A 25,606-nucleotide genomic window follows, 5' to 3' on the forward strand; every position below is an offset into this window, starting at 1 on the left:
GCACATATTGTTCTGCTACGACTTTGAACAACTGTTCCGAGGACGGTCAAAATCGGTCTGTAACCTGATACAATTCCCATATAAACCGATTTCCCGATTTGAATTCTTGAGCCCATGGAAGCTAAATTTTTTATCCGATTTGGCTGAAATTTTGCATCTAGCGTTCTGTTATGGTCCAAATCGGTATATAACCTCATATAGCTTCTATATGAACCGATCTCCCGATTAGACTTCTGAAGTCCTTACAAGCCGCAATTTTTGTCCGATTTGGCTGCATGTGGTGTTGTTTTACGACTTTCAACAATTGTGCCAAATGCGGTCCAAATCAGTCTACAACCTGATATAGCTCCCATATAAACAGGTCTTTCGATTATGCTTGTTCGGTTCCTAGAAGTTTTAATATTTGCTGGTTTAACCGAAGTTTTGTATGCATAATAAAATTATGCCCTACAACTAAAAATTTTTGATATATATTATTTGAGCAAAATCCATGATGGTGGGCTCCCAAGATTTGGCCTGGCCGAACGCTTTTAATTGTTAATATATCATTTTATGGCAAAGAAAAAATTATGCACAATTGTCTAATTGAATAAAAAAATGTAACTCATTAAACAGAACAGACAAAGGCATTTTTGGATGTTGATGTAAAGTAATTTTACCTGGATTTCTTTCTTTTCTTAAAGTGCCGCAAACTTTAATCCATTTTTATTTTTGTATTGAATTTAGGAACTTTGTATTCAGGTTACAATAATTTTTTAATTTAAGATGCCGTTTACTTGGTTTGTATCTGCATTACTTATTTTATGCTAGGACGTTATACTTCTTTATAAGTTGAGTATCTTTGGGCCGATATTATTACCAAAATCCAAAAATTAAGGACAGAGTCTTCGAGTTTGAGTGCCTTTTTTTTAGAGTCGACATTGCACATTTTTACTTGTTAAGTAATTAAGTAGTCTCTTTTTGCTATAAAACACTGTACCTTTTGCTAACGGAAACACTGCAACACATACTGGCCTACTGTTAACAACTTTGAATGCTACAGCCCACAATGCAAGAGTGAGTATGGGTGTGTGTGTACACATAACATTACTGTTAATGAGGGGGTTCCGTTTGAAACAAAACAGCTGTTTGCTTCGAACTCAAACATTTCACACAGAGAAGCGAATGGTGCGAACGAAGGAAGAAAACAAAACAAAACAAATAATTTTTGTTGGGTTGTTGGGGCTGCGTGCCGCAGCTTTAATTTTAGTCTGCAAATTTTTTTCGTGAGCGTCGGTTGGGGGTTCGTCGGATTTTTGTTTGTAATAAAATAATTAAATAATTAACTATTTTAATAAAAAATTAATAAAAACGTTTAAAAAACACGGTATTTTATTTGAATTGAAAATAAATTGATAACAAATTTATTTGTGTCGTCTTACCAACTAAATATTTGAGTGAGAGCCACTGAATAGAATTTTTGTTTTTCGAATAACTCTACTGAAGTTTCCAATACTTGTGTGGCGTAAAACTAGACCAGAGAAAAAAAATAGTATCTATTGGATACTGTTTTTTTTGTTGTTGTGCGTTTTTGTTTGTTTTTATTTTTATTGTCAACTGAAAGTGTGGGCGCCCATGAAGGTAACGCATTTTTGTTGTTGTTGGACTCTATTGGAGGAGTAGGAGGTGGCAGAACAAAACACCGTGTGTGTGCGTGCGTGTTCTTTTTATGTTAAACGTGTACTCGGTTAATTTGTTTTTCGGTTTATATTCTATGCTTTTGTTTTTGAATTCTCTCTCCGTTTTGTTTGTTTAAATAATAAAAACAAAATAACGTGAAAACGAGTTAGTGATGAAGTCTAACCTATATTGGTGATTGTTGGGCCAAATGGCATTATAACCCCTTTCGTTATAAATAAAGAAAAATGTTAAAAAATAATTATTTTGCTTAAAAAAAACATACATTGCTGATTTTTTATGTGAATGTATAATGGCAAAAGTTGTCAATTTAATGGTACCTTTACAACATCTTAAATAAAGACCTGGCCAAATGCCATAAAACAGTGCAACAAATTAATACAAGCTGCTGGTTGTTGACAAAACCAAATCGAAGAAAAACAACAACTTCGGAAGTTCCTACAAGAAACAAGTGGACAGTAAGCAGTTTCTTTGTCAAAAGTGTGAGAAAAAATGAGCAGCGAAAAAAAATGTTTGACATAAATTAACATAATCCAAAGATGACGTTATGGCTATGCTTCTGTGAAAAGCAGTGTTACAGTGTTGCTTGCTGTCTAATGGCGAATGTGCATAAGTGCGTGCTTAGGCGTGTGTGTGAATAATTGATCTGTTGGCAGCCAGGGCCCTCTGCTGCTGCTGCGGAGTTGTTAATTTGCAAGTGTTTTGATGATGCTGATGAGAACAGCTATAGTTACAAAAACAAAAAATCACAATGTTTTCATTGTCATTGTTGTTACAACAACAAATAACTTACTCGTGTTTTACGGACCAGAGAAGTTAATGCAGATCTTTCAATACAAACAACATCCGGAGAATTCAGCTTAACAATAACAGCAACAACAAACAAAAAAGGTAAGTTTTTCTCTCATGTTGTTTTTGTACGTTTATCTCTCGCATGTATTACTTGTCATAATCTCCCGCCCCACACCTGTAATCAGGTATTTTTTTATTGTCACCACAAAAGGCCTAAAACATTAGCATAGCCTATGGAGAAGGCAGCAAGGTGAAGGGGGCTTGTGATAAGCTTCTACAATGCTTTGCACTCACACTCATTCACGCATGGACCGGACCAAAAAAAAAAAACTAAAAACCAAAACCGTTTAAAAACAAATGTTTAGTGTGATAGATGTGTTTCTGTCGCGACAATAAAACAAAATTTTACAAATTGGAATTATGAGTAGGTACCTATGTTAAATAATATTGGAGTGTTCAAACATTAGAATGCCTGGCTTTGAATGGTTTCAAATTGAATTCAATAAATAATAAAAATATAGAAAAATAAAGCACAAAACCTGTGAGAAATTCGATAATTAACGAAATTCATTACAAAACTAAAAAACAAAAAAAAAAAAAAAAATGGGTTTTAGCAAAAAAAATTTCATAAAAATTCCATAGATTTGAATTTTTAAAAATTAAAATTTTTGCCAAATTTGCTGGTTTTAGTATTACCACTTTATAGAGAATTTAATTTGTTTTTCTTGATTTCGATTTTTATAATGCTATAGGTATGAAACAAACCCCTATGAAATTTGAAACCAGTAAGGAAGGGCAGAAGTCGGGCGGTGCCAACTGTATAATACCCTACACCTACCCTATTGGTCAATAAATGCGCTTTCAGTGGCTCTAGGATATCCATAAGAAAATCCTTCCTGCAAAAATTTCGACACAATTGGTTAACAAATGATCACTTTTTTTGCAATATTTCTCAAAATCAGACGAACATATATATGAGAGCTATATCTTAATCTGAACCGATTTCGAGCAAACTCCTCGTATACTGCGGCAGCCGTCGAGGAAAGCGTTTTGCAAAATTTTGGCAAGATGGGTCAATAAATGCGCTTGCTGTGACTCCAGAAGTTAAAATCGGGCGATATATATATATGAGAGCTATATCTAAATCTAAACCGATTTCCATCAAATTCACCAGTAATATTGAGAGTCAAGAGAAAATCCCTCCTGCCGAATTTCGAGAAAATCGGTTAACAAAAGACCATTTTATTGCAATATTACTGTAAATCGGACGAACATATATATGGGAGCTATATCTAAATCTGAACCGATTTTGACCGAACTCTATGTATATTGTGGTAGTCGTCGAGGAAAGCGTTGTGCAATATCTTGGCAAGATTGGTCGATAAATGTGCTTGATGTGGCTCTAGGAGTGAAAATCGGGCGATATATACATATGAGAGCTATATCTTAATCTGAACCGATTTCCATGAACTTCAGCAGTAATGTCGAGAACCATAAAAAAATCCTTTCATCCAAATTTCGAGAAAATCGGTTAACAAAAGGTCATTTTATTGCAATATTACTGGAAATCGGACGAACATATATATGGGAGCTATATTTAAATCTGAACTGATTTTGAGCAAACTTCTCATATACTGCGACAGTCGTCGAAGAAAGCGTTGTACGAAGTTTTGGGAAGATTGGTCAATAAGTGCACTTGCTCTGACCCTAGGATTGAAAATCGGGCGATATATTTATATGGGAGCTATATCTAAATCTGAACCGATTTCCATGAACTTCACTATTAATGTCGAGAGTAATAAAAAAATCCTTCCTGCCAAATTTCGAGAGAATCGGTTAACAAATGACCATTTTATTGCATTATTACTTTAAATCGGACGAATATACTGTGACAGTCGTCGAGGAAAGCGTTGGTTTGGGAAGATTGGTCAATAAATGCGCTTGCAGTGGCTCTGGGAGTGAAAATCGGGCGATATATTTAAATGGGATCTATATCTAAATCTGAACCGATTTCTATGAACTTCACCAGTAATGTCGAGAGCCACAAAAAAATCCTTCCTGCCAAAGCGTTTTGCAAATTTTGGCAAGATGGGTCAATAAATACGCTTGCCCTGACTCCAGAAGTTATATATATATGAGAGCTATATCTAAATCTGAACCGAATTCACCAGTAATATTGAGAGTCAAGAGAAAATCCCTCCTGCCGAATTTCGAGAAAATCGGTTAACAAATGACCATTTTATTGCATTATTACTGAAAATCAAACGATATATTCGTTTGATGGGAGCTATATCCAAATCTGATCCTATTTTTTCCAATTTCAATAGACTTTGTCTCTTGGAAGAAAAACATGCATGTACCAAATTTTAAGACGATCGGATGAAAACTGCGACCTTTACTTTGTACACAAATTAACATGGACAGACGGACGGGCGGACGGATAGCTAAAACGAATCAGAAAGTGATTCTGAGTCGATCGGTATACTTTCCAATGGGTCTATCTCTCTTCCTTTTGGGTGTTACAAACAAATTCACTAAGTTATGATACCCTGTACCACAGCAGTGGAGTAGGGTATAAAAAAAAATCTTACAAAAAAAAAAACCCCCAACATAAATGAAATAAACCCCAAATCTAAATAATGAAATAAACCCCGATTTTTTGGAAATAACTCCCAAACAAAAAATTAAATAAAGCCCAATGTTTTGAAACAATCTTAAGATATTGTGCCATTATTATTAATAAAAATTAATAAGGTAATATAGAATTTCTTAAAAATTGCATTTTCGGCACTACGAAATAACCCCCAATGTAACAAACCCCAAATTTTTTGAAATAACAAAAAAAAAAAAAAGAAAAAATAGCCCAATGTTTTGAAATAATACCCAATTTTAAAATCTTAAAATTGTACGACATTTTTGTTGATAAAGAATTTCTTAAAAATTGAATTATCGGCACTACGAAATTAGCCCGAATAAAATAAACCCCAAAGCAAAAAATCAAACAAACCCTAAATCAAAACATTGAAATAAACCCCGAATTGTTGTATGTAGAATAAAATGCCGCACAACTTAATATTGCAAAAATTTTTAGAAGAATCCACCACCATGGGTTCTTAAGATTCGGCTCGGCCGAACTTAGCGGAACGGCCGAACACGTTTTTTTGCTTGTCTTTTTTTTAAGTTAGCTTCCCTTTTTTATTTGGAAATTGTTTCATAATGAAATCATGTCTAAATAGTATCAACGAAATAAAACCCAAAAAATGAAATATTCTCGAAATTATTTTTGGTTTTTTTTTTGCTATGGAGGTGATTTCATTGGAGGTTATTTCGCTATGACTGAATTTTCATCAAAAATTTCCTGGATTTTCAAAATTTCTTAAAAATTTAATTTCTTGCCAACTGTTTGATTTGAAGAGGAAGTTTCTTTAAATAGAATTTAATAATAAAATAAAATTTTTAGAAAAAATTGGAATTTTACTGAGATTTTCATAAAAAATAAAAAATGCGTCAAATTTAAAAACTTTTAAAATTTGATTTTGGTGCAACAGTTTCAAAAATTTTGTTTTTAAACAACCTTTTTTTAAACTTGACAAACATGCTAAAAATATTTCAATATTTTTTCGAAAATTTTCAATAAAATATAAAAAATTTGAAAATAAAGAAAATTTTTATTGAAATTTATAATTTTTTTTATAAATGAAATTTAATAAAAAAAAATAAAAATTCAAATGCCTGGGCTGTCGAAATAGCAGGATTTACAACGCATTGCGTTTAAATCGACCGTATTAGTCCCGAAACACTCTTCTGGGATATTATTGGTGAACTCGTTGCGTGTGCGGAAGTTTCAGCAACTCTTCGCGACGATTGTTTTACAACTTATTGCGTATAAGTCGCAATTCAATTCAATGGACAATTCATCGCGTCGACTGTTACGCAACTCATTTTATAATCGTCCAAATAATTTGTTTATAATTGCCTGAGTTAACTTTTCGCGATTGCTTTTATTTTCATGCCTGGTGTGTTTGGAACTTGTATTGAATTATGTTATTCGATGTTCTGTTTTGAGTGGACAACTTTTACAACACCAAACAGAATTCTCACTTCGCTTATATGACGATTGGTACTTAGTACGATGGTTATGGAGAGTAATATCACAGTTTTTTTTCGGAGTTGTTACGTTTTTGATGAACTTGTTCTGAAAAATGCATTAGTTTACGAACAACGTACAACTCTTATAGAATAATATTTAATAAATATTAAAAAACACTTATCAGTTACTCGTGCCAGGGGGTAAAGCGCAATTCTTCTAGAAGAGTATTTAATTACTCTTCCAAAACACTCGTTTTTTAATCGTCGACACTATACTTGCGCGGTTCTTAAATCTTCCAATACTCTTCTGACTTCCTCGTTATCAACTCATATGGAAGATTCGCGGAACATTCTTCCGGAAGTGTTTTCTTGAGGACACAACTCCTCACGATGGGGAATCCCTTAGACGAGCTCGTCCGCGATCATAACCTTCGTCTAGAAGGCTCGCGAAAGATTACTTGGGAATCAAAAATGTTTGCAGGGCTTTTATCCTTTATCAGGGTTAAGTGTATGAAACATACATATGTAGTGATCATGGCTGTATGAAGCTGAAATGAAAAGTATGTGAAAAAAATATTAAGAGGAGAATTTTGTTCCATATTTGGTAAAAGAAAGCGCAGGGGTGCAGTCGCGGTTCAGCAAGTTTTGATATTTTTTCCAATTTTTTCAAGGAACTTTGTTGTTAGTACCATCGTTCGGGTAGAGAATAAATGCTCATCTTATGGCGCCAACAATTTTAATTGTGAGGACGTTTTATATCGTAGCTATATCAAGATATACTCCGATATAGGCCTTTTCGAACTCTAAATAAATAACAAGTAAAAGGGCATTCAGTTTGGGTCGAATCATGAACCATGGATCGCACTTGCCAAGTTCTTTGGCCAATATCTCTTGAAAGGAAATCAAAGGATAATGGATAAGAATTGGAAGGAAATCAAAGGATAATGGAAAAGAAATCAAAGGATAATGGATAAGAAAGGAATGGATAAGAATTGGAAGTATAATCGGAATATCGGCTTCTATGGGAGCTATATCAGGTTATGAACCAATTTTGACCATATTTGGCACAGTTGTTGGAAGTCATAACAAAACACTTGATTGAAAATTTCAGCCTAATGGGGTAATAATTTCGCCCTGTAGAGGCTCAGGAAGTCAAGATCCGAGATCGGTTTATAACGCAGCTATATCAGCATGTTTTTGTAAGTCATAACAAAACATCTTATGAAAATTTCAACCAAATCGGATAAGAATTGAACCCACCAGTGGCTCAAGAAGTCAAGATCCAAGATCGGTTTATCTCAAAACATAGACCGATGTAGATCATTTACAATCCCAACTGACTTACACTTATAGCAAGTATTCGTTCATTCGTTAAGCGACAGACGGACGTAATGACAGACGAGCGGACATGGCTAAATCGACTTAGAATATCAAGACGATGAAGAATATAAATACTATGTGGGGTCTCAGATCAAAATTTCGATGTGTTACAAACGGAATAATGTTGGAGGGTATAAAAATAGTCATCAAATGATGTAAAAATGTCTGAATGATTCGCATTCAGAATTATATGCAAATTTAGATTTGTTTTTTTAAAGAAAACATATCATCATTTTGGTTTTTTAAACCCACCACCATGGGATAGGGGTCCATTTCCGATCCTGCAAAGTAGATATAGTTCTGATCGTTGTAAAATTCTAAGGCGATTTATCTATGTCCGTGTGTCTGTCCGTTAGTCGGTCTGTGTGTCCGTGGGTAGTTATCACGCTATAGTCTTCGAAAAATTTACATATCGAGGTGAAATTTGGCACAGATCCGTATTTCTTTCGCACTCAGGTTAAGTTCTTGTATGAGCCAAATCGGTTTATATTTAGATAATATAGACCGATCTGCCGATTTAGGACCTTGAGTCCACAAAAACCTCATTTATTATCCAAATCCGAAGAAATTTGAAATAGTGAGTTGCATTTTGGCTCCCGATATTCGACCCGAATATTGTTCATTAAGATTAAGAGTCTTAATCCCATAACAGGAGCATTTATAGTCCGATTTCGTTAAAATTTGGATTAGGTAAGTTGGATTAGGTCCCCTGATATTCGGTCGGAATATTGTCCATATCGGACCATATTCAGATATAACTGCCATATATATCAATCTAACGAGTTAAGTGATTAAGCCCATAACAGGAGCATTTATAGTCCGATTTCGTTAAAATTTGGATTAGGTAAGTTGGATTAGGTCCCCTGATATTCGGTCGGAATATTGTCCATATCGGACCATATTCAGATATAGCTGCCATATATACCAATCTAACGAGTTAAGTGATTAAGCCCAAAATAGGCGCATTTTCAGTCTCATCAATTTTCAAACTAAATATGGTTGCTATCGGACTGTATTTAAATATAGCTGCCATATAAACCGATCTCCCGGTTTAAATTCTCAAGGCCATACGAACCAAATTCACTGAGACAGTGATTTGCACTAGGCCCCCTGATATGCGAACAAAATACTCTCCATATTAGACCATATTGAGATGTAGCTCACGTATAGACTGAACTACCGATTTGGGGTCTTAAGCCTATAAAAGCTGCATTTATTTTCCAAATTCGCTGAAATGCGAGTTGTTCTGGGTGGAATTATAAGTTGTACTGGGGTCGCCGATGTATGAACTGACTATGGTCATCGGATCATATTTGGATATAGTTTCCATATGGACCGATCTTCCGATTTTGGGTCTTGAGACCATAGAAGGTGCATTTTTACCCGATGTTGTGGAAACTTGGTACAATAAGTTGTGTTAGGACCTGCGATACCCGTGCTGAGTATGGTTCAGAGCATAAGTTTTTTTCTGTAAAATTCTTTGTGACAAAAAAAATAGACCTCTCCTTTGAAAGTCTAGACTAGACAAAGACTATTTTTTTAATCTAAAACATCTATTTACCAAATTTATGCCTTAAAGGCCATTTTTCTCATTCTAAACATTAATTCGTCATATCACAAATTCAATTTAGAAATATTAATGTGCACCCCATGCTGAGCTTAAGTGGTTTTATGATCTAAGCATACAATAGCATTTGCATTCAACCCAAGCTAAAGACCATTCAAACAAAATCCAAATCGATATTCTCCAAAATAAGCAAAGCTAAGCAAATTATTTAAAATAAACAAAAACATGAATCACAGTGCCGGCTGAGTGGTTTTAAGAGACGATAGTATCCTCATTATAGATTCATATTTTACCCCAAAGATTTTATGCGAATGAAAACAAATGCGAAGCTACAAATATTAGGTTGTAGTATGGTGTGTTTGTTGGAACAAAACACTGAACTGAACACACAAATCAATTACTAGCCATTTTTTCAATTGAGACATCGTTTGTGAATGTCATTTCATTTTGTCATTTCGCTATATATTTTTATATCCACCAACATAGGATGGGGGTATACTAAGCTAGTCATTCCGTTTGTAACACCTCGAAATATTGATCTGCAACCTCATAAAGTGTATATATATTCTGGATCGTCTCGACATTCTGAGTCGATCTAGCCATGTCCGTACGACTGTCGGAATCACGATAGCGGTCAAAGGCGTAAAGCTATCCAGCCGCTTGAAATTTTGATGTAGGTAGTTGGGAATGCAAATGGGTTCAGATTTGGATATACCCCCCCTATAAACCGATACCCCGATTTTACTTCTTGAGCCCCTAGAAGCCTCAATTTTCATCCGAGTTGGCTGAAATTACTTGACTTGAGTTATGACTTCCAACATCCGTGCCAAGTATGATTCGAAGCGGTCTATAAACAGATATAGCCCCCATATAAACCCATCCCCGGATTTGACTTCTTCAGCCCTTAGAAGCCTCAATTTTCATCCGATTTTGCTAAAATTTGGAACAAAGACTTGATTTATGACTTCCAACGTGCCAAGTATGATTCGAATCGGTCTAAAAACAGATATAGCCCCCATATAAACCGATCCCCGAACATAAATTCTTGAGCCCTCAGAACGCTCAATTTTCATCCGATTTGGCTGAAATTTAGAACAAAGACTTGATCTACGACTATCAACATCCATGTCAAGTGTGATCCGAATTGGTCTATTAACAGATATTGCCCCATATAAACCGATCCCCGGATTTGATTTCTTCGCCCCTAAGAAGCCAAACTTATCACCTGATATGGCCAAAAAACGTATCTTATGAACTTCAAAATCAGTGCCAATTTTTACCTGAATCGGTCAATATAGTGATATAGGTCCCCCTAAGTACCGATGTCCCGAAATGAATTCTTGAGATCAAAATAATTGAAATACAAGCCTAGTCAATAAAGGTAAGTTTTAAGCGGAATCCATGGTGGTGGGTACCCCAGATTCGGCCCGGGCGAATTTATCACACTTTTACCTGTTTCTCTTTTTTTTATACCCTCCACCATTGGATAGAGGTATACTACTTTCGTCATGTCTGTTTGTAACTACTCGAAATATTCGTCTGAGATCCCATAAAGTATATACATATATTCCTGATCGTTGTGACATTTTATGTCGATCTAGCCATGTCCGTCCGTCCGTCTGTCTGTCGAAAGCACGTTAACTTTCGAAGAAGTAAAGAAAGCCGCTTGAAATTTTGCACAAAAACTTCCTGTTAGTGTAGGTCGGTTGGGATTGTAAATGGGCCATGTCGGTCCATGTTTTGATATAGCTGCCATATAAACCGATCTTGGAACTTGAATTCTTGAGCCTCTAGAGGGCGCAATTCTTGTCCGATTGGAATGAAATTTTGCACGAATTATATTGTAATGATATCTAACAATTGTGCCAAGTATGGCTTAAATCGGTCCATAAGCTGATATAGCTGCCATTTAAAACGATCTTGGGTCTTGACTTCTTGAGCCTCTAGAGCCCCTAGAGGGCGCAATTCTTATCCGATTTGAATGAAATTTTGTATGACGTGTTTCGCTGTGACTTTTAACAACTGTGCTAAGTATGGTTCAAATCGGTCAATAACCTGATATAGCTGCCCTATAAACCGATCTTGGGTTTTGAATTCCTGAGCCTCTAGAGGGCGCAATTCTTATCCGATTGGAATGAAATTTTGCACGACGTGTTTTGCTGTGATTTTCAACAATTGTGCTAAGTATGATTAAAATCGGTCCATAACCTGATATAGCTGCCATAAAAACCGATCTTGGGTCTTGACTTTTTGGCCTCCAGAGGGCGTAATTCTTATCCGATTGGAATGAAATTTTGCACGAAATATATTGCTATGATATCCATCAACTGTGCCAAGTATGGCTAAAATCGGTCCATAAACTGATATAGCTGTCATATAAACCCATCTGGGGTCTTGACTTCTTGAGCTTCTAGAGGTCGCAACTATCACCCCCTTTGCCTGAAATTTCGTACGACGGATCCTCTCATGACCATCAACATAAATCGTTCTCTCTTTTTTACTATTTGAGCCCCCAAAGGGCGCAATTCTTATTCTAATTGGCTGACATTTTACACAGGTCTTCAACATATAATTTAATTCTGGTTCGAACCGGACCATATCTTGATATCGCTCTAATAACAAAGCAAATCTTTTCTTTTATCTTTTTTTTTGCCTATGAAGAGATATCGGGAAGACATCTCGACAAATGCGATCCATGGTGGAGGGTATATAAGATTCGGCCCGGCTGAACTTAGCACACTTTTACTTGTTGTTATTTAAATTTGGAACAGATAACTTATTGATAACTCATTTACTCACTCAGTCACTCAGTCATTCATTTGACCAAAGTTTCTGGGTCAAATTTTGTTTTGTATTTTTTTGTTGTGGATACTACCCCAAATACTCGTTAAAATAAAAACAAATCCCCTGCAAAAATAAAAACATCAACAACAACAAACAAATGGAAATGATGTGATGATGATGTAGTATAACATACTAGTGAATATAAAATTAAATCTGCTTAAAAAACATATGTATATGAAAATACAAAGAGTATTAAAATTCAATACACAAAAGGGGTGTAGCTATATTTCACGTATTGGGTGCTTCTGCATTATTAATGGTGATTTAATTTAACATAAATTTGATAACAAAGATAAGAAAACGCCAACACAAACATTTCAATCTCATCATAAAGACACAAATAGGCTATATCTGATTTTTTTCTATTAATTTTGAAGCTAAAATTTGTCGAAATTTTGGTTTTGTTGGAATATGCATAAAATACCCATAAAATCCGTCTGTCTGTTGAAATCACGCTACAGTCTTTAAAAATAGAGATATTGAGCTGAAATTTTGCACAGCTTCTTTTTTTTTTGTCCATAAGCAGGTTAATTTTGAAGATGGGCTATATCGAACCATATCTTCATATAGCCCCCATATAGTCCGATCCCCCGATTTAGGGTCTCAGGCCCATAAAAGCCACATTTATTATCCGATTTTTCTGAAATTTGGGACAGTGAGTTGTGTTAGACCCTTCGACATCTTTCTTCAATTTGGCTCATATCGGTTCAGATTTGGATATAGCTGCCATATAGACCGATCCCCCGATTAAGGGTCTTAGGCCCATAAAAGCCACATTTATTAACCGATTTTGCTGAATTTTGGGACAGTGAGTTATTTTAGACTTTTCGACAGCCTTCTTCAATTTGGTCCACATCGGTTCAGATTTGAATATAGCTGCCATATAGACCGATCCCCCCATTTAGGGTCTCAGGCCCATAAAAGCCACATTCATTATGCGATTTTGCTGAAATTTGGGACATTGAGTTGAGTTAGACCCTTCGACACCCTTCTTCCATTTGGCCCACATCGGTCCAGATTTGAATATAGCTGTCATATGACGATCCGCCGATTTAAGGTCTTGCCCAATATTTGTAGCCTTTACAGACAATTTACTAGAAAAATTCCGATTTTGAAATCATCTTTGCCCGACATGGGTATTTTGGGGATTTTGGTGAAACAATTCGTGCAGTATTTATATTAAAATTTATCTTTTGGTTTTTTTGCTTTGCAATTCGAATTTTCGTTTTCAGAAACTTTAAATTTTTCCTTTATCAGTTTTTGGGCTACTTTTTATTTTTGTTGCTTCAATTTATCTTTGTCAAGCTAAAACCAATAGGCTTTCATTTTATTTCCATTAAGAATGGAAAGTATTATGAAAAAAATGTCCATCGGAGCGAGTGATGCCGTCTTAAGGGGCTCAAGAACTGAAATAGGGAGATCGGTTTATATGGGAGCTGTATGAGGCTATAGACCGATTCGGACCATATATCACACGTATTTTGAAGGTCATGAGAGAACCCGTTGTACAAAATTTCAATCAAATAGGATCATAATTACGCCCTCTGGAGGCTTAAGAAGTCAAGACCCCAGATCGGTTTACATGGCGGCTATATCAGGTTATGGACCGATTTGAACCATACTCAACACAGTTGTTGGAAGTGATAATAAGACACTTCGTGCAAAGTTTCATTCCAATCGGATAAGAATTGCGCCCTCTAGAGGCTCAAGAAGTCAAGACCCAAGATCGGTTTATATGGCAGCTATATCAAAACATAGACCGATTGGGCTCATTTACAATCCCAACCAACCTACACTAATTAGAAGTGTTTTTCCAAAATTTCGAGCGTCTAACTTTACTTTTACCCCATCCTATGGTGGAGGGTATAAAACGAAATAGAGCACTGAAGATGTAGAATGCCAAGCCGGTAGTCTTCTTCTCCAGCACACAAGACAGGCCACTTTTTTTTTTTAGAAAAATTCATGAAATTGAGTACCCAAGATTCAGGCCAGCCCAACTTAGCCTCCTGTGTTAGTTGTCATTAATCTTTGAATGTACGTTTTTGTCCAATAAATTTGATTTGAAAATGTTTTATTTCTTCTTTAATTTTGATACCATTTGCATTTTGGACATGGAAGTCATAACTTAAAGGCATATCAGTAATAACTCATCAAATGTTTTAACGTTTGCCTTGGATTTGCCATAAATGAGGTATAGTAAATGTGTAGCCATTAAATGCGACTCACGATGAATAAACAGTCAACGAAAAAATATTTCTTTGGTTTTTTGCGGTAGCATTTTTTCTACCAGACGTCGACTAAGATTTGTAGACAAATGGCCGTGCTTATGCTTAATGCTATTTTGGGCTAATTTATTAGACATTTAATAAATAATGATACGCTGATGATAGGAAATTTATGAACATTATATTAAGAATTTTAACCAAAGCAGCGGCGGGAAAAAAAGAGCTTATTTGCAAATGTGGTCAAACATAATTTTGCATTCTAGGAAAAAAGTGACCCCCCACCCCTCCTCCCTGGCATGTTCTTAGCATTGAAGAGGATTCTAGTGAAGCGCATTGTTGTTTGGTTGGTGGTTTTCATGCTGACACTGAAATTCATTTTGGCACCTTCTCTTATGCGGAACACATTCTGGCTTTTAGGTTTGTAGCACAATGTCCAAGAAATTTGAGACCATCATCCTCTTTTGATTCTGACACTGTCGAGTGAAATTTCAACAACCTGCACGCCGCCCTACTACAAGCCGATATCATCGCCCCAGTGACAGACCGAGCGTGTGTCGTGGTGCGCTTGGTGTTTCCTCAAAAACAGACAGAATTTCCGCATGACAAAATCTATGCTGCTATTTTTTGCGTCTCTTGTTATGCCCTCCGCCATAGGATGGGGGTATTCTTATTTCGTCATTCTGTTTGTAACTACTCGAAATAGGCGTCTAAGACCCTATAAAGTATATATATTTTTGATCGTCGTGATATTTTATGTCGATCTAGCCATGTCTGTCCGTTTGTCAGTCAGTCTGTCCGTCCGTCCTTCTGTTCGTCCGTCCTTCCGTCCGTCTGTCTGCCGCAAGCACGCTAACTTTCGAAGGAGTAAAGCTAGCCGCTTGAAATTTTGCACAAATACTTCTCATAAGTGTAGGTCAGTCGGGATGGTAAATGGGCCATATCGGTCCATATTTTGATATAGCTGCCATATAAACCAATCTTGGGTCTTAACTTCTTGAGCCTCCAGAAGGCTCAGTTCTTATCCAATTTGAATGAAGTTTTGCACGACATGTTTTTTTATGATATCCAACAACTGTGTCAAAACTGGTTCACATCGGTTCATAACCTGATATAGCTGCCATATAAGCCGATCTTGGGTCTTGACTTCTTGAGCTTCTAGAGGGCGCAACTCTTATCCGATTGGAATGAAATTTTGCACGAAGTGTCTTATTATCACATCCAACAACTGTGTTGAGTATGGTTCAAATCGGTCCATAACCTGATATAGCTGCCATATAAACCGATCTGGGGTCTTGACTTCTTGAGCCACTATAAGGCACAGTTCTTATTCGATTCGGCTGAAATTTCGCATGACGTATTTTATTATGACTTTCAATAACTGTGCCAAATATGTTTCAAATCGGTCCATAACCTCATATAGCTTCCATACAAACCGATCTTGGGTCCTGACTTCTTGAGCCTATAGAGGTCGCAATTCTTATCAGACTTGCCTGAAATTTTGTACGACGGATCCTCTCATGATCATCAACATAAATGTTTTTTATGGTCTGAATCGGTCTGTAACCTGATACAGCTCCCATATAAATCAATCTCTCTATTTTACTTCTTTAGCCCCGAAAGGGCGCAATTCTTATTCGAATTGGCTAACATTTTACACAGGTCTCCAACATATAATTTAATTTTGGTCCGAACCGGACCATATCTTGATTTCGCTCTAATAGAAGAGCAAATCTTTTCTTTTATCCTTTTTTTGCCTAAAAAGATATACCGTGGCAAGAACTCGACAAATGCGATCCATGGTGGAGGGTATATAAGATTCGGCACGGCCGAACTAAGCACGCTTTTACTTGTTTTTTTGTTATTATTTCGTCTTTGGGTGTTCATTGTTCTATGAGTATATTCTGCCTTTGTACTCGTTGTTAGTGTATTGCGATATGAGAGATTTGGGAAATTGTTTTGAATAAGACAAATATAATTTGCCTTAACAGATGTACTTTAGGGCACATCGTATTGTAAAAATAAAAACAAAAAAATGTCTTATTTTTAAGTGTTTTCAAGGGTACTTCAAATTTCTGCCGCCACAATCGTGTCCTTGCTTAAGGGCGGAAAATACAAGAAATTAAATATATCAACGATAAGACATTTGGTGTAACCTTAAACATTATTAATGAGTTTAATACATGACTAATATAAAAATGTGTTAAATTTAAGGACAATTTGTTTCCTTAAGAAATTTATAATAGTTGATAGGTTAGGTTGGGTTAGGTAAGAGTGACAGTCCTTTACAGACAAGTCTATATGACAGCTATATTCAAATCTGGACCGATCTAGACCAAATTAAATATGGATGTCGAAGGGCCTAGCACAAAATCGGATAATAAATGCGCCTTTTATGGCCTCAAAACCTTAAATCGAGAGATCGGTCTATATGGCAGCTATATCCAAATCTGGACCAATCTGAGCCAAATTGAAGAAAGATGTCGAAGGGCCTAACACAACTCACTGTGCCAAATGTTGGCAAAATCGGACAATAAATGCGCCTTTTATGGGCCCAAGACCTTAAATCGAGAGATCGGTCCATATGGCAGCTATATTCAAATCTGGACCGATCTGGGCCAAATCGGAGAAGGATGTCGAAGGGCCTAACACAACACACAGTCCCAAATTTGGGCAAAATCGGATAATAAATGTGTCTTTTATGGGCCTAAATCCCTAAATCCGAGGATCGGTCTATATGGCAGCTATATACAAATCTGGACCGTTCTGAGCCAAATTGAAGAAGGATGTCGAAGGGCCTAACACAACTCACTGTCCCAAATTTCGGCAAAATCGGATAATAAATGCGCCTTTTATGGGTCCAAAACCTGAAATCGAGGGATCGGTTCATATGGCAGCTATATCCAAATCTGGACCGGTCTGGGCCAAATTGATGAAAGATATCGAAGGGCCTAACATGACTCACTGTCCCAAATTTCAACAAAATCGGTTAAAAAATTTGACTTTTATGAGCCCAAGACCTTAAATAGAGAGATCGGTCTATAAGGCAACTATATCCAAATCTGGACCAATCTGAGCCTAATTGAAGAAAGATGTCGAAGGGCCTAACACAACTCATTGTTCCAAATGTTGGCAAAATCGGACAATAAATGCGCCTTTTATGGGCCCAAGACCTTAAATTGAGAGATCGGTCTATATGGCAGCTATATCCAAATCTGGACCAATCTGAGCCAAATTGAAGAAATATGTCGAAGGGCCTAACACAACTGACTGTCCCAAATTTCAGCAAAATCGGATAATAGATATAGCTTCTATGGGCCTAAAACTCTAAATAGGTGGATCGGTCCATATGGGGGCAATATCAAGATATAGTCTAATATAGCCCATCTTCGAACTTAACCTTATGGACAAAAAAAGAACCTGTGCAAAGTTTCAGCTCAATATCTCTATTGTTAAAGACTGTAGCGTGATTTTACAGACACAGACAGACGGACGGACATGGCTAGATGGTCTTAGATTTTTACCCTGATTAAGAATATATATACATATATACTTTATAGGGTCGGAAATGGCTATTTCGATGTGTTGCAAACGGAATGACAAAATGAATATACCCCCATCCTTCGGCGGTGGGTATAAAAATGTCACGTAGGTGTTTTTTTTAGCTTTTATACCCTCCATCATAGCATGGGGGTATACTTATTTCATCATTCTGTTTCTAACTCCTCGAAATATTCATCTATGACCCCATAAGGTCTAAATATTCTTGATAGTCATGACATTTTAAATCGATCTAGACATGTCCGTCCGTCCTTCTGTCTGTCGAAAGCACAAATATTTTTTATTAGTGTAGGTCGGTTGGAATTGTAAATGGGCCATATCAGTCCATGTTTTTATATAGCTGCCATATAAATCGGTCTTGATTTCTAAAGCCTCTAGAGGGCGCAATTATTATCCGATTTATCTGACATTTTGCAAGTGGTGTTTTGGTATCACTTCCAATAACTGCGCTTAGTATGGTTCAATTCGGTTCATAACCTGATATAGCTGTCATATAAACCAATCTGGGGCCTTGTCCCCAGATCCGCTAGAGGGCGCAATTATTATCCGATTTGGCTGAAATTTTGCACGACGTGTTTCGTTATGACCTCCAACAACTGTGCTAAGTACGGTTCGAATCGGTCCATAACATGATATAGCTGCCATATAAACCGATCTTGAGTTTTGACTTCATGAGCCGCTAGAGGGCGCATTTATTTTTCGATTTGGCTGAAATTTTGTACAACGGCTTTCCTCATGACCTTCAGCATATGAGTTAAATATGGTCTGAATCGGTCTACTGCCTGATACAGCTCCCATGTAAACCGATCTCCCTATATTACCTCTTGAGCCCCCAAGGTCCGCAGTTCTTATTCGAATTGGCTAAATTTTTACACAATGACTTCTACCATGGCCTCAACATTATACTCGATTATGGCTCGGATCGGATCATAAATTGATATGGCTCCAATAGCATAGCAACTATTTTCTTTTATCCTTTGTTGGTCTTAAAGGAGTTACCGGGAAAAGAACTCGACAAAAAGATCCCTGGTGGAGGGTATATAAGATTCGGCCCTGACGAGCTTAGCACGCTTTTACTAGTTTATATTATCACAAATTAACACAATGTTCATTCGACTAATCATCAGCAGACAAAAACCACTATTTCTCCTAAAACGAATTATTTTGTTGCGGTCATATAATAAAACTAAAACTACAAGAGAAATTTTGAAATTTCTAACAAATTAAAATATCTCATAATGATTTTTTTCTCCTAGACTATTGGTGGCATGAAAAATTGTGGGGTGGCATATGGGAAGAGCACATCGCATATTTATTGAAATAATCTTTTGCGTTGTTGTGCACGCGCTGCCTTTTAATTTGGAAATTGCCACTACATTCCGTCCCATAATTTATGTCAATGGTGGAGGAGATCCTCTTGCAACATATTAAAATATTGTTTATGGGTCAAGTAAATCATCCTGGATTAGTGAAAAACCCTAAAAGCATGTAATCTGTCCACTTGGCTGATTGTTGAGATAACATACATCTAGGGGGGTATATGGGGAAATTTTGTCTGTGGAATGTGATGAAAAGCATTGAAACAATTGGTCACAAGAGTGAAGGGAAATTCTTTCATTTATGTTGCTGTGGGCGGAATATTTGTGAAAAAGTACTGTACTGCATGGGACTTCAGTATTTTTAACAATTTGATGTTATAAAAACTAGCTGGCCCGGTGTGCTTCGCTATACCCTTTTTGTGGACCCTTTTGACATGGTCTAAAAATAATGCATAGCAGTATTCCAATCTCAATTACCTTTTCTTTGAATCCCACGTTGTTCCGTTCGGTGTACTTGTCCATTTAGGGTATAGTTTTGGGGTGGGGCGACCCGCCTGGGAATAGACCATGAATTTTTAAATAAGTTTCGTATTTTACTCTCAAGTACCTTTCGTTTGAATCCCATATTTTTTCGATCGGCTTACCTGCCCGTTTGGTGGTGGTTTTTGAAGGCGGCGGCCCCCCTGGGACTAGACCCCAAATTTGTATAAGCGTTTCGTATTGTATTACATGTCATTTTCATTATATGTACTCAACCGGTATATATATATATATATTTTTATTTTTTTTTTGGTTTTTGGGTGTTGGCAGTTGGGGTGAAATTCCGACAGTTGGGGTGAAATTTTTATCTAAATTTCGTACTCTACTCTTAAATACTTTCAAATTGATACCCAAATTGTCCCAATTGGTAGTATGTCCGTTTGGGTGGATTTTGGGATAGGGCGTCCCCCACCGTTATTTGACCTCAAAGTTTTTTACCAATTTTGTGTTTTTGAGTTACCATATGGGGGCATACAAAATTTTTCTTAAATTGATGCACTCATCACCGAGTTTTTTGAAATACTTTCCAATTGATACCCAAATTGTCCCAATTGGTAAATATGTCCGTTTGGGTGAATTTTGGGATAGGGCGTCCCCCACCGTTATTTGACCTCAAAGTTTTTTACCAATTTTGTGTTTTTGAGTTACCTTATGGGGGCATAAAAAATTTTTCTTAAATCGATGCACCCATCACTGAGTTTTTGGAAATTGTGGTTAGAAAGGAGGGTCCGCCCTCTTGCGGATATCACAAAATTAAGTAACCTATTTTCACCGAGAGACCAAATTCTGCCATCTGTGAAAATTTCATGAAAACCAGTTCAGCCGATTTTGAGTTTATTCGGTTTAAACAAACAAACAAAATGCAACACTTTAATTGTCATACCCTACACCACCACTGTGGTACAGGTTATTATAAGTTTGCGCATTTATTTGCAACGCTAAGAAGGAGAAGAGTAAGACCCCTTGATAAGTATACTGATCGACTCAGAATCATTTTCTGATTCGATTTAGCCATGTCCGTCTGTGAGTCCATGTGTTCTTGTAATCAAAGGACGGATTGTTTTGTTACTAATCTTAACATATCTGCAAGAATTCATCAAAATCGGTTCAGATTTAGATATAGTTCCCATATATATGTATCTTCCGATTTGGACTTAAATGGCCGTAGTTGCTACAATTTTCAACCGATCTGCACAAAATTTGGGACGGATTGTTTTGTTGCTGATCTTAACATATCTGCAAGATTTAATCAAAATCGGTTCTAAATTTAGACATAGCTCGCATATATATATATCGCCCGATTTGCACTTAAATGGCCGTAGTTGCTATAATTTTCAACCGATCTGCACAAAATTTGGGACGGATTGTTTTGCTACTAATCTTAACATATCTGCAAGATTTCATCAAAATCGGTTCAGATTTAGAAATAGCTACCATATATATGTATCGCCCGATTTGCACTTAAATGGCCGTAGTTGCTACAATTTTCAACCGATCTGCACAAAATTTGGGACGGATTGTTTTGTTACTAATCTTAACTTTTCTGCAAGATTTCATCAAAATTGGTTCAGATTTAGATATAGCTCCCATATATATGAATCGCCCGATTTACACTTAAATGGCCGTAGTTGCTAAAATTTTCAACCGATCTGCACAAAATTTGGGACGGATTGTTTTGTTACTAATCTTAACATATCTGCAAGATTTCATCACAATCGGTTCAGATTTAGATATAGCTTTCATATACATATATATTTATATATTGCCCGAATTTATAATTGTAGGGTCCCGACTTTTGCCTTTCCTTACTGGTTATAAAATAGACTAGTTGTATCAGGCCTGCTCTGCTGCGCCTTCATTATGCGAAAAATATGTTCCTACTTATATATATCTCCCCAGTACAATTTGTTTATCTACAATACTACCAAATACCTTTTATTGAACTCTATATAGCCATGATGGACAATTATTAACATTTTGGTGGGTGTTTTGATGTGTAGGCTACCTCCACAATACTTGAACCTTATTTGTAATACCATATTCATAATCTATTCCCGAATCCTTTTTTTTGAGTCCCATATTATCATGATCGTCTAATATGCCCATTTAGGTCGGTTTTTGGGCTTGGGGGGCCCCCTTGGTAATTGCAGCCAATTTTTTATAATCGATAATCATATTCATACTCTACTCTCCAATATCTTTCATTGGAGCGGTTTTGGGTCTGTGGTGGCCCCTTTCATTTGAGTCCCATGTCGCTCAGTGGTAGAAAATCGAAAAAAGTAGTAGAAACCAGTAAGGAAAGGCAAAGACGGACGGAGCTGACTATATAATACCATACACCACCGAGTCTGCGTACAAACTACTTTTAATACATGAAATCTATGCTAAAATCTAGTCTGACACTAGTTGTGCATGCCTATTGAAATATTCAGTAAACCGTTGTAAGATTTTCATACGATACGACTGTGGCTTCGAATGATATATATAATATATATAAGAGCTATGTGTAAATCTGAACCGCAAATTTTTGTAAAGATCGGACCAAAATTTTAGCTAATACAGCTTTAAAAGACAATGTCGGATGAAGGATACATATGGGAGATATATCTAAATCTGAACAGATTTTCTTCATATAAATAGCGTTCGTCCTTGGACCAAGAAAGTGACTTGAGCAAAATTTTTTGACAATCGGACGACAAATGCGACCTGTACCTTGACAACAAGAATACATGGACGCACATAGCTAAATCGAATCAGGAAGTGATTCTAAGTCGATCGGTAAATTTATCTTTGGGCCTAGCTGGTCCGATTTCCAATTTATTTATTGCTCAAAAATTTCTACAATTTGGACAAAAAAACGATTACGATTCGTATCTTCTTTGAAGAAGTACGTTCCAATGACGCCACCAGCCCATAAACCGCACCAAACTGTGATTTTTTCTGGATGCATTGGTAGCTCTTGCAATGCTTCTGGCTGATCTTCACTTCAAAATGGAGAATTCTGCTTATTTACGTACTCATTGAGCCAAAAATGAGCTTCGTCCAAAAAATGGAAGCAGCACACGATGAACCTTCTTAACAGAGCACGCATTTTGATAATAAAATTCAATAATTTGTAAGCGTTGTTCGTTTGTAAGAAGATTCATGGTTAAATGATAGACCAAACTGAAGATGTTTGACAGTGAAATAAAACACGAAACGTGCGTGAGCGTTTCGTCTTTGGTTAGAAGACTTTTCAACCATATGAGGTGTGATGGCTTCAAGGGCCGTGCGTTGGTATGTTGTATTCGAATCGTATTAATTGCGAAAACGCATCTATGATACAATTACAATAGACAGGGTTGTCGAGCGTGGTTAATGTGGTAATTGTATCATAGATGTGTTTTCGCTATTAATACGATTCAAATACAACATACCAACGCACGGCCCTTGAAGCCATCACACCTAATATGATTGCAAAGTCTTCTAACCAAAGACGAAACGCGTCCCATAGTGGTTGGTGTGTGTTGCTATTTTTGGCTATCCTTTTCCATATGCATCTCCGATCATTGAGCTCGTCTCGAAAGAGAAACAAACAAAAAAAAAATTAAAACTTTTATGTCAAAATTTTAGTTTTTTTATATTTTTCTAGTGAATAATTTTTTTATTTCTTTTAATTTTTACCATGTTCCATCTCTTTCTGAGCTCTAGTTCCTCGAATCCATTCGATAATCCAAATACTCTGCTTATATTTAGCATTGACACATTTTTACGTTACCAACTACAACATGGATGAATCAGATGTCCTTGTTGTTCTTTTTTTTTTCTCTTCATTTTGTTGGATACAAAAGTAGAAGCATTGTTGACATTAAATCAAGCACAAATTTTCCCCCAATTTGAGGCATTAGTAATTGATTAGAAACCACTTTGGCCATTGTAGAGCGAACATCATGATACTACTTTGTCTAAGTAGGTTGCTTTAAAATTTCATAGAGCCACAAGTTTTTTCTCCTTATATTAAAGGGTTCTATGATAGGGGGGGAGACTACTATAAAAATAACCTCCTTCTGGTATCGATTTTGAGCTTTTATTGCATGCTCGAATGGCCTTCAACAATACTTGGGTAATAGTATGGTGGTCGGATTTGTCAGCTGTCTCACTTGCAACTTTTTCACGTACTCCAACCTTGTTGAGCTTTCTTTGCCCAGTTCTCGAGTCTCCCCTCACCAACAACAGCAACATAAAAACAATGAAATATAGAGTTGTTGCTGCTGCTGCTGCTGCAGGAATGCATTCGTAATCATCCTTTGTAACAACAGCATCGAGGACATTTGGAAAAAGGAACGAAGGATGAAGGAAGCAACGAACCAACGAACAAGTGCAAAACAGACATGCACAAGGACAAAGTGCAGCAGAGGATGTTGAGTTGCTTGCAAAACAGTCAAAACGAAACGACCGCCAAAGAACCGGTATATTATATCAGACCCAACATTTCACTGAACAACATGTTGCATGCCGGCTCTGGGTTTTCAAACGAACACAAACAATGTATGACTGCAACCTGCAAGAATCATTTGAACACTAACACATTTACCCAAGCCAACGTCATGCTCAACTTGGGAATATAACACCAGCTGTAACTGCAATTGCAGCTGACTGTGATGCGCATCCAAGATGCCGCAATGCGTAAACATTGAAGGTGCTGTGGTGTTGTTGTGGTTGAATGTTTAAATTATCGTTCATTGAATGATCAAAACAGAATTGGAAAGAATGAAAAACTCATTACATTTTAAAGGCACTTGACTTGTAAAGAGAGACTCGAACTGTCTTTACAAATTTTATTGAATGGGTGGTATTGAAAGGGTTTAAATTTAAAATGAAATGAAAATAAGGAGAGAATTTGAATTCTTTGGGAGTTTCTAAAGATAAAAATGGAACAATTAGTGGCCACAACATACTTAAAAGTCTAAAGATAATAACAAGTAAAAAAGTGCTAAGATCGGACGGGACGAATCTTGGGAACCCACCACCATAGATTCTACCAAAAAATTACATGAATCAAATTAGTTGAAGGGTACAGGAGTACTTTATGCAAAAAATTTCCGCCGTAGAAGATTAATCGGGAGGTCGGCTTATAGGGAAGCTATATCATGTAATACACCAATCAGAGCTCTGCAAATTTTCTACCAAATCGGAGAACAATTGCGACTGCCAGGAGCTCAAGATCTCAAATCGGGAGATCGGTTTCTGTGAAAGCTATGTCAGGTTAAAGACCGATTTGAACCGTACTTGGAATGGATCTTGGAAGTCAGAGCGGAAGACCTTGCGTCAAGTTTCAGCCAAATCGGATAAAAACTGAGGCTTTTAGGGGCTCAAGAAGTCAAAACCGGGAATCGGTTTGTATGGAGGCTATATCAGTTTATAGACCAGTTCGGATCATACTCAGCAATAATGTTGAAAGTCAAAACCGGATAAAAACTGAAGCTTTTAGGATCTCAACATGGCAAATCCTGGGATCGGTTTGTCCTGGGGGTTATATCAGATTATAGATCGATTCAGATCATACTGGACATGGATGTTGGAAGTCTGATCATTGTGTCAAATTTCAGCAAAAAAATCAGCAATCAAAAATCAGC

At 36.6% G+C, this 25,606-nt stretch overlaps 1 protein-coding gene across 2 annotated transcripts in view; it reads left to right on the forward strand.

Annotated features, from left to right (window-relative positions):
- Positions 1–1,271: 1,271 nt before the first annotated feature.
- LOC106083827 (aminopeptidase N) overlaps positions 1,272–25,606 on the forward strand; it is a 324,056-nt gene continuing 299,721 nt past the window's right edge. The window contains exon 1 of one of the 2 annotated variants that reach the window (XM_059362206.1): positions 1,272–1,301. The gene's annotated coding sequence lies outside the window, so the exon portion shown is untranslated. Of the gene's footprint in view, positions 1,302–1,463; positions 1,621–25,606 lie in introns of those variants that run through there. The other variant, XM_059362205.1, reaches the window with a different exon arrangement.

The sequence above is a fragment of the Stomoxys calcitrans genome, chromosome 2 (genome assembly GCF_963082655.1).
Source record: "Stomoxys calcitrans chromosome 2, idStoCalc2.1, whole genome shotgun sequence".
In the NCBI taxonomy this organism is placed as follows: Eukaryota; Metazoa; Arthropoda; class Insecta; order Diptera; family Muscidae; genus Stomoxys; species Stomoxys calcitrans.